Raw genomic sequence first — 16,055 nt, 5'->3', positions numbered from 1 at the left:
TATATGCAGACAGAACGTCACTTTTCTGCCAAATCTTGCCCAAATTTTATTTTCAAAATACTGAGTGAGTTCACTATTTTGAAAAGTATTTCTGGTTATAACACACTTACGAAACAGTGCATCGTACATTTCTGAAACACAAACAGGAAACTCGTCTACCAACACAGTTGTAAAGTAAAAAAAAAAAAAAAAAAAAAAAGTGTTTGCACAAATTAACATTCAAAATTTTAAGAATTCAGTACTTTGAGGAAATAGCATAAATGGCCAAGCAGAAAGATTCTGGGCCCATAATCCAGAGGCCTGTCAATCAAAACCATCCTGTGCTAGACTCTCATTTGACAGTTGGACTAGATGATCTTAGTGGTCTTTTTCAACCTCATGGATTCTATGATTCTAATATAAGCCTAATTCAGAAGCCTACTATCAGAACCTGAATACCGCTATTGGAATTCTTTTAAATACATAGCTATTTAAAAAATAAGAATATACCAACAAATAACAGGATTTCATAAGCATACCACCAATAATTTTATAACTTGTACTAAAGATTCACCCTACCATCCAGCCACTGTATCTGGAGAAGAACAAATAGCCTCCATTGCTAAAAGATTTGCAGATAGATGAATTAAACTGGTAAAATCAATTTGTATAAGCTAAAGTATATCAAATAATCTCCAGCTTCTAATGCATGTTTATACTTGAAGACCAGAGGCTACTTTATTATAAACTGCAACACACAACCATAACTATTTCCATGTTTGGTTTGTTTGTTTGTTTTTTTTAATATTTCTCTTTGAGGGCTAGTTCAACTTTTTTTCTAAGCAGAAGTAATCTTAAAAATATTCCTATATGTGTAATAGCAGAGAAGACTATTCGCACTCAATCTTCTGGAAGATGCTAGAAAGATTATCCATTTTAGACAATGAAAAAGTTAACTACAGTTGCATTATTCTCCAAGTAGTTGCATTATACCAAGCAGAATTTGAGACGGTTAAGGAGACGTGTGAACAAAGCAGAACTCTTAATAAGTGTTTTAGCTTTTATTTTACAATGTGCCAGGAGAAAGGATTATTATTATTTTTAAAACAGATGCCACAACAACCAGTTGTTTCACAGAAAGGAAATTCTTTTCCCAGTAGCACTAATAATATTCCTTTCCATCAGAAGATTGAGTCATAGCTATTATTCACCTCTCCCTAGCCACCAAATCTGGTCCTCCTTCAGATTCTGCTCCTGTTTAAATGGCAGGAATGCAAGCTATATTGAGGCAGCACTACAGAACTGCAGCACGGGTTCGCTCATCTGCTTCCAAATTCCAACAAGTTAATTTAAGCACACATCATTGGTGCTCCTTTCTGCATGTATAAACAGTGGTAGGAATTGGCCTTTAATTGGTTATGCACAGTAAAAGAAGCATGCAAATAATAGCAGTGTCCTGCAGGGATAACATTCAAGTGGCGTTTTGTCACTCCTATTATAAGCAATTATAGTCATGAATGAAGAAGAAGATCAAAATCTCACACTTCACAACATCTGTAAGCTAAACTTAGAGTTCCTTTTACTCCCAGAAATCCATGTTCCCAATCTATTTTTATATTCCTAGATTTTCATCTCATTTATACAAAATTTATCTTCTTTCCTTTCTCCCTTGATTCTGAAATCCTGTTTTCTTTGCTATCCTATCCATATCCCTCCAATCCTCAAACCATTCCTTTCAGCATCCCACTTGCTTCTAACAGTATCAGTCCCTGGTGTGTTCTCCATCCCTCACTTTCCTCTGTGCACTTCACTCTTCTCAGCTGCCAAGCACAGAAAAACAAAGTTGCTCAGAAAAGGAAAACAGATGCTTGGTGAAGAGAGGAACACGTTTCTTCTGGGAAATGCTGAAAGGTGATGTGGCTGTGGAGATTTCCAAACACTGAGGTAGTTGTTTCCAGCAAATCTGTGGCTCCAAAACTTCTGTCGGGAAAATACATTCTCATTGAATGTGAATGTTTTGTCCAAAACACATTAACAAACTTTTCCCATACCCAAGACAAAATGTATCAGAAGTCTCAAAAGATCACTGCTGGCTTGGGAATGAGCCCCTGTGTCTTATAGCTCTGACAGAAAAATATAGGGAGGAGATGGTTATCAAAAGAGCCATTCACATAAAATAAGGTTCTTCCCATCATCACTGCTGCAATTAGTGGTGACGTAATAAAAACATCCCTTTCACTGGTCAGTTCTCCTGAGTAGAATGTCTTCTTTAAAAAACATAATCGCTAGGGATGTGTATTTTGAAAACAAAACCTTTTTTATGCAGTTTCCGTTTATGTGATATGAACAACCCAATTTTTATTATTATTATTATTATTATTATATTAATAATATTAATAATAATATTAACAATAATATTAATATTATTAATATTAATAGTATTATTAATTATTATTATATTATATTATTAATTATATTAATAATATTATTATTAATATAATAATAATAATAATAATAATAATAATAATAAACGGTGTGTTCTGGCATTCAATCAGTAGTCATTGCCACATTCCTCTAGTCTTTGGAAGCACAAAGAACTGTCCACCAGCAGCTGCTTTCCAGACAGTCTGCCACAGGTCACTGCCCTCTTCATCATCAGGATTCCCAGAGTGATGTCTGTATACTCCTCTCAGAACAGCTCTGAGAAATAATCATTTTATCTCAGGTTTTCAGATAAGAAAACTGAGATCCAGCTATTTAAGTTACATGACACAGTTTCACAAGTGAGATGTGTCTACATCAGGAATAGAACCCAAAGTACTAGGTTTCCAGATTCTGATCACTTCACTGAGCTTCCATGGCTTTAAAGAACACAATTGCAGCACATCATCAGCCATCACCCGGCCAATTGTCTCTAAATCACTACTTCTCTGCTGGTGATCTAATCAGGACGGCAGTCAGGTCTGCTCTGCTCATGACTCCTGCAGTGCTCATCTCAACAGGAGGTGCAGCATAATGCACGTTTATAATGGATGATTGAATCAAAAATAAAGGTAAGCTATTTGTTTGAAATGTTCATCTTATTTATTTTATGTTCATATGCTTGTATAGGAGGCCTCTTAAGGGTTGCTTGAGACCCAAGTCGTAGAAAGAGGTATGATAAGCAAAACCAGTAAATACTCTTACTGATTACTACAAGTGTGTTCTTTAGCATTTCTTTAAAACGAGAAAATCAGAAAGCAAAACCAAATAAGTTCTCTTTCCCCAGGCATCCACAAAGTGAAACAATTACACTTTAGAAGAGAAACATTCCTGGTGCTATATGAAAACAATTTGATAACATAACAGTAAAGAAAAAAACTTCAATTTTTCAAGACTATAGAATTCAAAATGTCTTTGGAAACTGCATGTCAGTTAATTCTTTTCAAATGTATTCATTCATATGAAAATTTATGTTGTACAAAGCCAACAACCACAATGATTCATAGCTAAGCATTACATCTATTTCCCCCCAAAAAACAAATCAAGACTACAGCATGCCCATCTGGAATAGCAATGGGCCAACCCACATGTTATATTTTCAATTACAATTTCTACTGATAGGTGCCCATATACATTTCCTTAAAGAATATAAAACATCAAGCTGATTTGACTGCAGTGCTAGCTTTGATGACCACAAACACTGCAAAATTAAAGGGATACTACTTAGAAATACTGTTTCCTCTAATAAGAACAACATCCTACAGTGTGTGTATGCACAAGTAGACAAATATAAACAGAGCCTTCAAAAGATTTGTCCCTACATGTTGGGGGAACTGCATGTTTATTTGCATATCATCAAATGCTCATGCCAATATTCAATTAGACATACAAAAAAAGACTTTTAGCCATTGAGTAAATAATCTCCTTGAAGATTGCTGGAGATAAACATAATCAGCAAAGTCGTGATTTCCTGTGAATCTACACTTCCGGCGTAAAGTCTGTGACACTATGGTCAGTGATTTCGAGGGCTTGTGTGCCTGAGAACAGTGTGTAATTTGAATTTACAGTGCAGAGATGGGCTATAGAAAGCTATTCAAAAGCTATATTCAAAACTATATTCAGCTATATAGAAAGCTATATTCAAAACTTCATTAACTAAAATGAATGCCTGCATTGATAGTTAATATGGAACTATCTGCACGTTTTAACTTCACTGATATTGGGTGCACTAATCCTCTTACAGGAAAAAATCGTCATCCACTGGTGAAGAGCACACTACCACGTTTCTGGGGAAAGGACGTGGTACATCTGTACACATACACAGAGTAGAGTGGCTTCAGGGAAGGAAGTCTGAGAAAGTACATGCAGAAAATGATGGCAAGATTTTAAGTCAGCTGCTCAGAATGATTGGAGTTGGCTTATGCTTTAATGAGAGCTGGTTCAAAATTTACAATTACTTCTTTGTAGCTAATTCTACAATTAAAAAAAAAAAGACGGGGAGATTCTGAATTCTGGTCAAACATTAAATTTCAGTAAAATAATAAATCAATATTCTCAGAAACAAAAATACGATTTTGATCAGTAAAGGGTTTTGATATCAGTAAAGAAAAATGTTGCAGTTCAATTCATGTTATTTTAAAACATCAACCAGTGTAAAAAGTCAGAAAGTTTCTATTTGATAAAGTAAAAATATTGCTGAGTGGTTATTCTAAGCAATCTATGCTTTGCTTCAAGTTGTAATTAGTCATAATAATTCCAATTTGCTAATGAAAAAGGTACAGAGTGTTTCTGGGCAGAGAAAAAGTACCTAATGTGACTAGAAAGAATCTTGTTTGGATTTAAAAGACCAGGAAGTTCTACAGATTTAGAAAAAGGAGCTCAGGTTCAGGTCACTGCTTTATGTTAGAAAAAGAACTGATATTGCTAGCACTAACAGCTGGCAGAAGAGATATATTTGAAGGAATTATTTGTTCCTTCTGGGAAGAAAGTCAGCAGCTTGGTGGTATCGCTGATGTTATATTTTGAATTTGATGCAATATAGCAATTTTTTCTGTGATTACTTATACATTAATAAATGTAGCTAGTCTTATAGGCGATGTATAAATCCTGGGTTCAGTATACTGTATGTCCAGGAGAAAATGAGAAGTTATTACTCATAGAGTGTCTTTCTTGGAAAATACACTTTAGTAACTGGATCAGGATTTACTGCAAGCTATTAAGATAAAAAGGCACTCAAGCCAATGATAGTTTCTAATGTGAGTACAGCAGATCTAAATCTATGCTGGTGAGAATTTACCCTTTCACCATCACAGGAAATTGGTTTGAATAGAAAATGCAGATACTTTCTCAGTTTCTCTCTGTTTTTCTTTTATTAATAATAGAGTAAATGATAATTGCAATAATTTAATGGAATTTAGACTCCGAGTAACTAACTGGAAAAGAAAAATGTTGTGCTTTTGCCTAATAAAGATTTGTAAAAAATCAAAATTATTTTGTTCTAAAACATACCTTACAATATGAGGAACTAACTGTAACAAAGTTTACTTGAAGGAAATGAATGGCTGTTACAACAGCTTCAGTGTAATATAACAATACTGAAGAAGACTCTAAGAGCCTTGTAGCTAAATAAGATAAATTTTCAAACACAAAATCCTGTCAATACATAATTCAAATGTATTACTACCTTGAGCCCCAAATATAACAAATCCATACAAGTTGGACACAGATGAAACAAAAACATACACAGATTCACCTTTTATATAAGAAAAATAATTCCCATTTCAACTTGATGCCTTTTTGTTTGTTTGTTTTTGTTTTTGTTTTAAGTAGAGCTTAGCAAGCAGGTTTGATCACATTTTGTTTCATTCTTTCCAAGTGGTCCTGTTTTATTAAATTTGTTAAGTTGTTAAATCTTCTCTTAAAATTAATAAATGTGGAGATCTGTAAGGACATTCATAAGAAACCTGACTCACCACCAGTTTCTTTTCTCCTTTTTGAACCTTATGGAGATTCAGGCCCACCAGTTTGTTTTTTAAATAGAACTGTCCAGTTACTTACCTCTATCCATCTTTTCAATACACATTTCTTTTTCTAACAGTGATATCTAGTGATCCTTAGTATACTCCATAATATACTATAATGATGGTAATGCACACACTGTCCTAGTTTCTGAAATGCTACAGATATTATTTGGATTTGCTTCTCTTGGCTGTGTACATTTACTAAGCTGGCTCTCAGTTGCCAGAACCACCATGCTCTATGGGCATGGGCAATCTAACAATTCACTTACAGTAAACTAGTGCTCTGATACTTAGCTAAATTTTGCTCAGTGTGAATTAAATATGCTGACTTCTACACAAAGTGACTTGTCTGACGCAATTAAGTTTCATTAACATCACTCACTCAAGTCAAAAATTTCAGTGTCCAAAATACTATTTTAATTCAGGAACTTTCTTCCAAGGTTCAAGCTTTTACCCTGAAGATGCAGTTTTCTGACTGTAAGAAAATGCAACTGGAATCCTTCATCTTCCTTATTTTACTTTTTGCATACAGGACTTAGATGACATCCATGCATCTTTGTGCAAGTAATTGTGGAGTTACGCAAGGTTTTCAGGTATATTCAGGTGGCATTACAGACACATTTGGCCGTACATAATGCATGATGTTCAGCTGTGTGCTCTGGAGCAATGCAGCAGGTGGAACCCATTACATGGCTCAACTGGAATGAGCAAATGAACTCAAACAGAAATAAAACAGAAGAAATGAATCAGCAGCATCAGTCTTATGTCTAGAAGCGTCACGTAGTATTCTGCAGGTGAGCAAAAGTGAAAAGAAACTTTTCAAGTCTATAAGAAGGAGTGATAAAAATGTAATCAACACCTAGAAAATAAACATCAGAAGTGAACGTTTGTGCTTCTGTCAGCACCAGCTGACATTTCCTATATATGAAAAGAGACAGCCAGAAAGACAAAGCATGCACACAAAGAGCTCAGGCAAGGCTGATGCCACTGACTCTTGAGCAGCTTCCTGGGGACACTCTGAGCTGCACCATCCCTGTCAGCACCTGTGCTGCACCTCTGCCAATAGATACCCTGGCAGGGTGGGTAAGAAAGCACAGGGATGTCCAAATGGTCCTTAGAAGTATGACTGCAGTGTAGGTGTAACTTGACTACTTCTTAGAATGTGGAAGCCAGTCTAATCAATTCTGAGTTGGAATGGAACAGAAAAAGGACAACTGGAGCATAGGCTGAAATATTGTAATCACTAGCTAGGTGCAAAGGAAACACTGGAAAATACGCACACAGCAAACTGAAAGAGATTCCCTAGCATATTGTACCTACTGTATGTTGATTTCAAAGACCGTCTTGGATTTGTTTTAACAACTGTTCTAAAGGTGTTCTGAAATACCAAACATACATGCAGGTAGGAGCAAGGATAGTAACAAGCTTAAATTTAAATGCTTGTTTCTACATTAACCTGAGTTAACATAAGGATAACTGACTGAAGTTATTTCAACAGTCATGGTACTACACTGTGTCCTTGACAAGCATTTATGAAGTATGTAGTCTAACTAAGTTAAATAGTTGTTGATTAAACAAAATACAAACAAAACTTGTCTAAACACAGAAAATACTACCATAAGTGGAAGAGGGCTATAATCAGTAGTGGCTTAATCATTTTCATTTAATATTTTAAAATAATAACAATAAAAATATACCTCTTCATTTTGGAGATCTTGGCTCCTAGCACTAACAATTCTATGTCCAGAACCTACTTTTTCCTCCTGGGAATTTTTCCTTCTGTGTATGTCTGAAAAAGAGGAACAATAGTTTGGCAGACACAGAGTCTACCTTCTAGAAAATGTGCAAAACTGTACAATTGTTTGAATAGAATTATTGAGATCTACATAAAATGTATTTTTGCCCTTAAGCATATTGTCTACTTTATGATTGACAGTAAAAAAAATCATGCATCCTATGCATCATCTCATTTTGTCTCTGCCCATGAAAAATACTGACATTATTGGTCAAACATTCCATTACATCTTTCTGTTGTTCAGAATTAGTTTTGATTCAGTTATCAATGGGAAAAAAAAAACAAAAAAAACACACACATAAAAAAACAACCAGTGACTCATCAGTTGTGAAGATAAGATTTTAATCTCAATATTACTTTATCTTGTTCTGGAAAAATAATACTCAACTTCAGTGTTTGGATGGCTTTCAGTCTGGATACAGTATGTAGCTGAACTTTCTTTCTTACAACTAAAACTCCAATTAGTCGACTCAAACTTATGTGAACTTTTCTTAAAGTTTGCACTACAAATCAATACATGAAAGAGTCCAAAACATCAAACACAGAAGGACTGTGAATTGAAACATTTTCATCTAAGTTTGAATTCTGATGACAAAAACATTGTTTTGATCTTCCCAGAGGAAGCAAATTCATACTACTAGAACCATAAGACAAAAAAAAGTAGTTGACTATGGAAGAATTTTCCAGAAAGGTATGTTATTTTATTGTTAGCGTTCAGCTGCTCAAACAGCATCATCACCTATGCTAGGCAATATCGTGCCTAAAAGCATTCTCAAAACACTTCCTCAGTGCTTCTTCTGCCTAAGGAGAAACATTTTCCCCATTTTATAAATTGGCAGCAGATAAAAATACATGATATCATTAAATAAATTTCTAGAAATTTTCAGATAAAGCAGGAGTAGAAGCTCTGCTGAAGCATTTTTCAGTGTTGACTAGGTAGTCAAACTGAACTCCAAGACAATGACAATCCAGAGATAAATACAAGAATTTTAGTTGATCAATTCCTGGCCCACCATAATTTCCCAATTTTGTAGACTACCTTGCAATCCGGATCACAACACTCTACTTAATAAAAGGAGTAATTCATTCAGAAACTTTACATTGGTAGGAATAAGGATGGAATGAGTTTTAGCAGAGTGCACATGGCCTTCCATGAGCAATTGACTGCTAACTCAGGACACTTTATGTGATGTCAAATTCACTAGCATAGCAAAGCAATGATAACTTTAGGTCTTCCTCACAGTGAGCTACTATTAGATAAAATTTTTGCAGTACTGACTACAATTTTGTTTTAACTGAAAAATGAGGTGCAGGGAGGCAGGTAACTGTTAAGCTCCTCACCTCTTCTGCTTTTAAATATTATTTTTATAAAATCAGTTTGACAGTTCAATGTTACAGTCTTGATGGGTTATTTGAAACTAATGGTATATCTTGTTGTCAATTACTACACAATAATTTACATCTCTCACTGCTTAACTGAAGTGCTTTGAGCTATCTACCACAGAAGAGAATTACTCCTAAAATACAAAGTCAGAGAATTCTTCAGAAGCTAATGAATATTTCATTTCCAATCTTATACTAAATGAAGTTAAGAATGAATTCTTTTCACTTAAAATTAAAGTGACTGGATTCATAGGTTGAGAGGTTGCTACGCTCAGCCTTGGCAAGTAGCAACTTGTTCCTGCCTTAGCCTGCTCATTTCAGCATTACCAAAGGGTACAACCCTTGATTTGTGGGCTGGTTACAGATGCTAGATGGATGTTTCAGACTTGCCTTTGTCTGTGAATACACTACCTTTTATCCCTTACAAGTCTCCTCCTCTTTGTGTACCTCAACCTCATCTTCCTGATTTTTGAAGAAAACTGCTTGATTGGAGTTCTTTCACATTCGACCTTTAAAGGTTTGCTTTAAGTGAGGATAAGGAAAAAATACACAGTGATTTCACTGTGAGCAGATTCAAATCTTGGACTGTGATAATTTTATTGTACTTATAATTATGCTTAAAATAATTATATTGATGTTTAATAATGCAATAGTATTACCACTGAAGTCATTGAAAAGGTATGCTTGTACCTCAGAGAGAACAGACAAATCTCTTCTCAATTATACTGTGCAAAGAGGTGACAAATAAAAGGATTAAGCTGACTTCAAGAATATCTCACACAAAAGCTTAGAACTTAATACAATGCCTGCCTGGCAATTACAATATGCAAGTGAATTAGACATTATAGTTATTTCACTAGCTCATGCGGCATGTTTAGTTCTTAAGCTGTGCTCATTTTAAACTGTTTTAATTGTTACCTTTAGAGATAAAGGAAGAGATCTGATATGAGGTCTTTATTTTATATAGGTAGCATTCCAGTCTTACCTCGCTATATATTTGCTAAGTGTGAATTTTCTCCAACTGAGTGAAGGTAATATATAAATATAATGAAAATATGTTGAAAGTACATAATGAAAATACCAATAGAAAACTTTTAACTAGAAGTAATTTATTGGTTAAATAGCTCTAGAGTGTTATTCTGGAAACCAATACAATACTCAGATTAAGTTTGCACTTAATTTCTGAATCTATAGCCTGACATATTGATTTCAATTCCATCAGATAGCAAAAGGATCTAAAATGGTTCAGGTAATGATTTTGTGCTAAAGAGCTTATTCCCATTAAAATACTTCTTCTGAAGTACAAAGTATGTCCAGTATTCCAAGGACAAATCCTTTCCTTACCTTCAAACAAGTATAATCAGGGGGTAAGAGGTGAATCAAGCATCTACCACTCCTGTTGTAGAAAGTTATAGTTTTAGCAGGACCAGAGCAATAAATGCTTAATTCAGTCTATTATATGGATGTCCTTATAAACTTCTGCAAATAAAGTTGAAATGCAATGACTAAATCACTAAATATAGGAATATTTACCATTCCAGGACAATGTTGCAAACGAATCAGGTAAAAGAGAAGTATCAGAGTGAAAAATCAATAGATCAACTCTATTGCATCAAGAATCCACTCTGCATAGTTATCAAAGTAATCAAAGAACACAGTATACAATACATACACTTAAGGATCCTTAACTGGAGATGGATTCATGACTTGAATACATCTGGACCTATTTGAATGAACACAAGCAAATGATCCATTAGCAGGGAATGATCTATTAACTGACATCTAGACTTTTAATTGATAAGTTTTCTTCACTAATGGTTGAATGCATTTTATTCCTTGTGAATTTTCTATAAAAGAACAGTGATACTATCTCCCTACCCCCATAAATCTCTTAGAGAACAATATGCTTAACTCAGCATCATTGGCATCCCTGTCTGAAATGAGTGGTTTGATAAGTTGAAGTTAAAAAGAACCATTTCTTTGAAAAGATTCTGCTTTCAAAAGGAGAAAGAAAAATTGCCATCTCCAGTCCCGTGGCTCTTGTGTTTATTTTCTTCTTTTCAGTAGGTTTTTCAATAGAGATGTCACAGTGACAACTCCACATAAAATGACAGGCCAAGAAACCTCTTACACTGACTCTTAGGGAAAATAGGGAACTCTTAGTGCAGAATTCACCAGGCAGCAGTACAAATTGGGACCCTCCAGCCAAATTTGCTTCTTCTGCAGACAGATAAATAATTTCTTTATGTTTCTATACACACTTTGCAATACACACTTGAAAGCAAGATCTCAGAGGTGACTGGAACGCTGTCTTTATCTAACCCAGATAAAATTTGTAGCTGCCACTATACAGAATCACATACCAGGTAGCAATGCAGTTATACAGTCACTTGAAAGTCATGAAATTTTCTTCTGTAACTCTGAGAAGTTGCTGAGGCACTTTACAATTCCAGATGACAGAATAGAGCATAAGGAAGCTAACTCCATGACATATAATTCCAGAGATAAAGGGATTATGAACAGATTCCTCTATCAAATTCTGATCTATCCAGACACCTCAGCCTCCTTCAGCAATTACTCATTGCAAAGCAGGCCTTAGAATTTTTAGGGGTCACTATACTTTTAATGTTTTGTTTCTTTGTTCTTTTTCAAAAAAGAGAGCAGGATTCTTCATACAAAAAACTAGAGGGAAAATTCCACAGGGTTTTCTAAGACTTAAAGCACCTCACAATGAAATGGGTGGCAGCAACTGCTCTAGCACAGGGTATTGATAATGTGAAGACTTGTTTGAATTCAACTACTATCGATAATCTTATAATGGTGTACACAAGTCCTTAAGAGCTTTACTGATGGAACTGAAAGATATATACCCTGCTATCAGTTGGGATAAAGCCACAGTTTTTCTTTGCCTTGGGTGGGTGGGGAAAAAAAAGCCATTTAATCAAGCCTTCAGTTTGATAAACCTGGAGTTTTCTGTAAATAGAGGAATCTGGTCTTTTGATAATGCATGGTAAAACAGACATCAGGATTTGATTCCTTTCTCATGGTCTTTGCCTTCGATATCAACCTATTAAAGTAGCATCACCAAACTCAGGACTCAGGGACATGAGCAGAGCAGCGGAAACTCCTCCAGATGCAATGAAGGAAGGGTTCTTCTGGATATGAAGCAAAGTAACCTATCGGGCAATCTACCTACAGTCACCAGAATCAGTATCACAGAGGAAAGTCTTCTAGAGTCTTTCCTCTTCTACTCTAAATGAGATAGTAAAATATAATTTTCCCTGGTCAATGATAAACTTTGTTTTATTAAGGGGAAGTGGGCAGTCAGTAATCATGGCCCAAATTATCTAGGCAAAGGAATAGCAGGTCTTGATCTTACAGTGGGGTAAAAAGAGGGAAGCCAAAACCTTGGCAATACCAAACTTTGGTCATCCTCAGCTGACAACTGGGGTAAGTTATGCAGAGCTTTGTTTCAGTTTATTTTAAAAACAATTTTGTATACATTAAGGTGTTCCCCAGCCCCCCTATTTAGTTACAATTGTAACCTAACATCTTCCTCTTGTCTAGGTACCTAGTACACAGCCTCTCCCACATCTCTTTCCTAGTCACATTGGGTACGCATTGGTTCTGTTCACATTGGTTCTGTTGCACATTGGGTGCAACAGAAGTTTGTATACATCTGCCTTTAACATTTAGAATCATAGAATCATAGAATTGCCAAAGTTGGAAAAGGGCCACAGGATCATCCAGTCCAACCATTCACCCTTCACCAGTAGTTCTTGCTAAACCATGTCCCTCAACACAACATCCAAACACTCTTTGAACACCACCAGGCTCGGTGACTCCACCACCTCTCTGGGCAGCCCATTCCAGTGTCTGACCACCCTTTCAGAGAAGTAGTATTTCCTAACGTCCAGCCTGAATCTTCCCTGGCACAGCTTGAAGCCATTCCCTCTAGTCCTATCACTAGTCACACGAGAGAAGAGGCTGACCCCCCAGCTCGCTACAACCTCCCTTCAGGTAGTTATAGAGAGCAATAAGGTCTCCCCTGAGCCTCCTCTTCTCCAGACTGAACAATCCCAGCTCCTTTAGCCGCTCCTCATAAGGCGTGTGCTCCAGACCCCTCACCAGCTTTGTTGCCCTCCTCTGGACACGCTCCAGGGCCTCGATGTCTTTCTTGCAGTGAGGGGCCCAAAACTGGACACAGTACTCGAGGTGCAGCCTCACCAGTGCTGAGTACAGGGGGATAACTACTTCCCTGTTCCTGCTGGCCACACTATTTCTCACACAAGCCAGGATGCCATTGGCCTTCTTGGCCGCCTGGGCACACTGCTAGCTCATGTTCAGTCTAGCGTCAATCAATACCCCCAGGTCCATTTCCTCTACATAGTCTTCCAGCCACTCTGCCCCAAGCCTGTAGCGTTGCCTGGGGTTATTGTGGACAAAGTGCAGGACCCAGCATTTGGTCTTGTTGAATCCCATCCCCTTGGCTTCAGCCCAGCTATCCAGCCTATCCAGATCCCTCTGTAGGGCCTCACTACCCCCAGGCAGATCAACACTTCCAGCCAGCTTGGTGTCATCTGCAAATTTACCGAGGGTGCACTCAATGCCCTCATCCAGGTCATCAGTAAAGATATTAAACAGGACAGGCCCCAGCACCGATCCCCGGGGCACACCACTCGTGACCGGTCGCCAGCTGGATTTAACTCCATTCACCACCACTCTCTGGGCCTGGCCCTCCAGCCAGTTCCTTACCCAGCATAGAGTGTACCTGTCCAAGCCATGGGCTGCCAGCTTCTGCAGGAGAATACTGTGGGAGACAGTGTCAAAGGCTTTGCTGAAGTCTAGGTAGTCTACATCAACAGCCTTTCCCTCATCCACCAGACGGGTCACTAGATCATAGAAGGAAATCAGGTTGGTCAAGCAGGACCTGCCCTTCGTGAACCCATGCTGGCTAGGCCTGATCCCCCCGTTGTCCTGCACGTGCCGCGTGATCTCCCTCAAGACAATCTGCTCCATAATCTTCCCTGTCACCAAGGTCAGGCTAACAGGCCTGTAGTTCCCCAGATCCTCCCTGCAGCCCTTCTTGTAGATGGGAGTCACACTGGCAAGCCTCCAGTCTTCTGGGACCTCACCCATCAATAAGAGCTTATATCCTGCCAGCTTTGCATCTGCTCTGTCCTAGATCTGTAAGACCCCAGTAGGACCATGTCTATATTTAAAGGTGGTGGATGCTGTTGGTTTCTGCAACACCAGCACTGGAACTGAAAACAAGAAAAACATCTCTACTACTCTGTATGTACTTTTTCCCCCCCCCACGTTCCACTGTAATGAGAAAGGAAGAATAATCTCTGCAACTTTTAGAATCTGTCACAGTTTCTGTGAAAGAAAGAGGTAGAGGTTAAATCACCATAACCTGTTCCCAGAGTAAACTGGAACAAAACCCACATTAATGTGTTTCATCTTCTTCTTTTGCAAATATTTTGTCAATAAGTTTTACAGATTTATATCTCATCACCAATACAGCAACAAGCTCCCACAAAGGACTGACTACTACTTTCATCAGTCAGTTGGAACTTACCCTCAGTAAGGGAAATAAATATGATGGGTTTCCAGAGTTAAAAAATGGCTATTGACTGATATCAGTAGCAACACAGTTCCACATGATAAAATTTGTAGGAGAGATTAGCTTGCTTTCCTAAGGAATGATATAACATATATTTGCGTCCAAAGAAATACTATGTAAAGTCTTGTACTCAGACTCTTATATTACCTTTTCCCCATATGTCCTTGCCTGTCAAGCTGGATTCTTATTGCTTCTTTTCTTTACTGAAGCCACTTACTGAAGCCAAGCAAAAGGAAATAACTTGATAAGCTTTATAGAAAGTGTCAATGCTATGCAAGATTGAACATCTTTTTCTGAAGTCCTACCTATAAGAATTTCAGCTACAAAAAGTTAGCAGAAGTTACTACCAATGAATTGCATGTATTCAATAACATTAAAAGAAGATTAAATGTTGTGGTATTCTACAAAAGACTTCAGTATCATGTATGATATGGTTCAGTTTACCATGAAGTTGATAGAAAATTCTAAACTATCATCTGATTTCCTCAGTTGTCTTCCAAGATGGTGAAAATGAACACTGCCAAAGCTAAATGAAGTAACCTTGATTGTTAGTGACTGTTATTCAGCACTCAAGAGCACATATTTTATTTCATGTTTTCCAGTTGCAAACAGGAATTAGGATTCATTCAATTAAAGTCAATGAGATAACAGATTTTCCTTTTATTCATTTATTAAACGTTTTTGTATGCCAGTATTTTAAATTGTAGCATGTCAGAATTGGTAGTGATCCAGAAGATCTACCCAAACCCAACAAACTAGCTGTTATTTGACTAATATAAATCAGAGAGCTTTATAGATGTAATAATCAGTGCATCTACGGCAATGCCTACTAAGAAACATTCATGAGTCATCACAGGACCAATCATTTTGGTTCTGTTTCTGATATAAATTTCTGTCTTCTGTTCTGTATTCATAGAAGCCAACTAACAAAAACACTATTTGCTTTTTTTAATTGCATTTAAATATATTGAAACTAGGTACACAATTATAGCTATACTGTATCCTTCTCCCTCATGAAATAGATAAACAAGATTACCAAGATCTAAAATAAATACTAAAAACAAGTGCATACCAAATTCCTGACACTATATGCCACACTTGTTCCTCCTCAACATGAAGAAATGTTCTGTACCCTAAGAAACTGAAATGTATTGACTGGACTTCAAAACAACAGATTACTGTATTTCTGTATTATAGATTGTTAAAATTTAAAATAAACTAATTTATTCTTTTCTCTCTTCCTTTTCTCATTGCATTCAACTAAGTTTTC

The sequence above is a fragment of the Gallus gallus genome, chromosome 1 (assembly GCF_016699485.2).
Source record: "Gallus gallus isolate bGalGal1 chromosome 1, bGalGal1.mat.broiler.GRCg7b, whole genome shotgun sequence".
Taxonomy (NCBI): domain Eukaryota; kingdom Metazoa; phylum Chordata; class Aves; order Galliformes; family Phasianidae; genus Gallus; species Gallus gallus.
Note: the sequence above shows the minus strand (reverse complement) of the source record.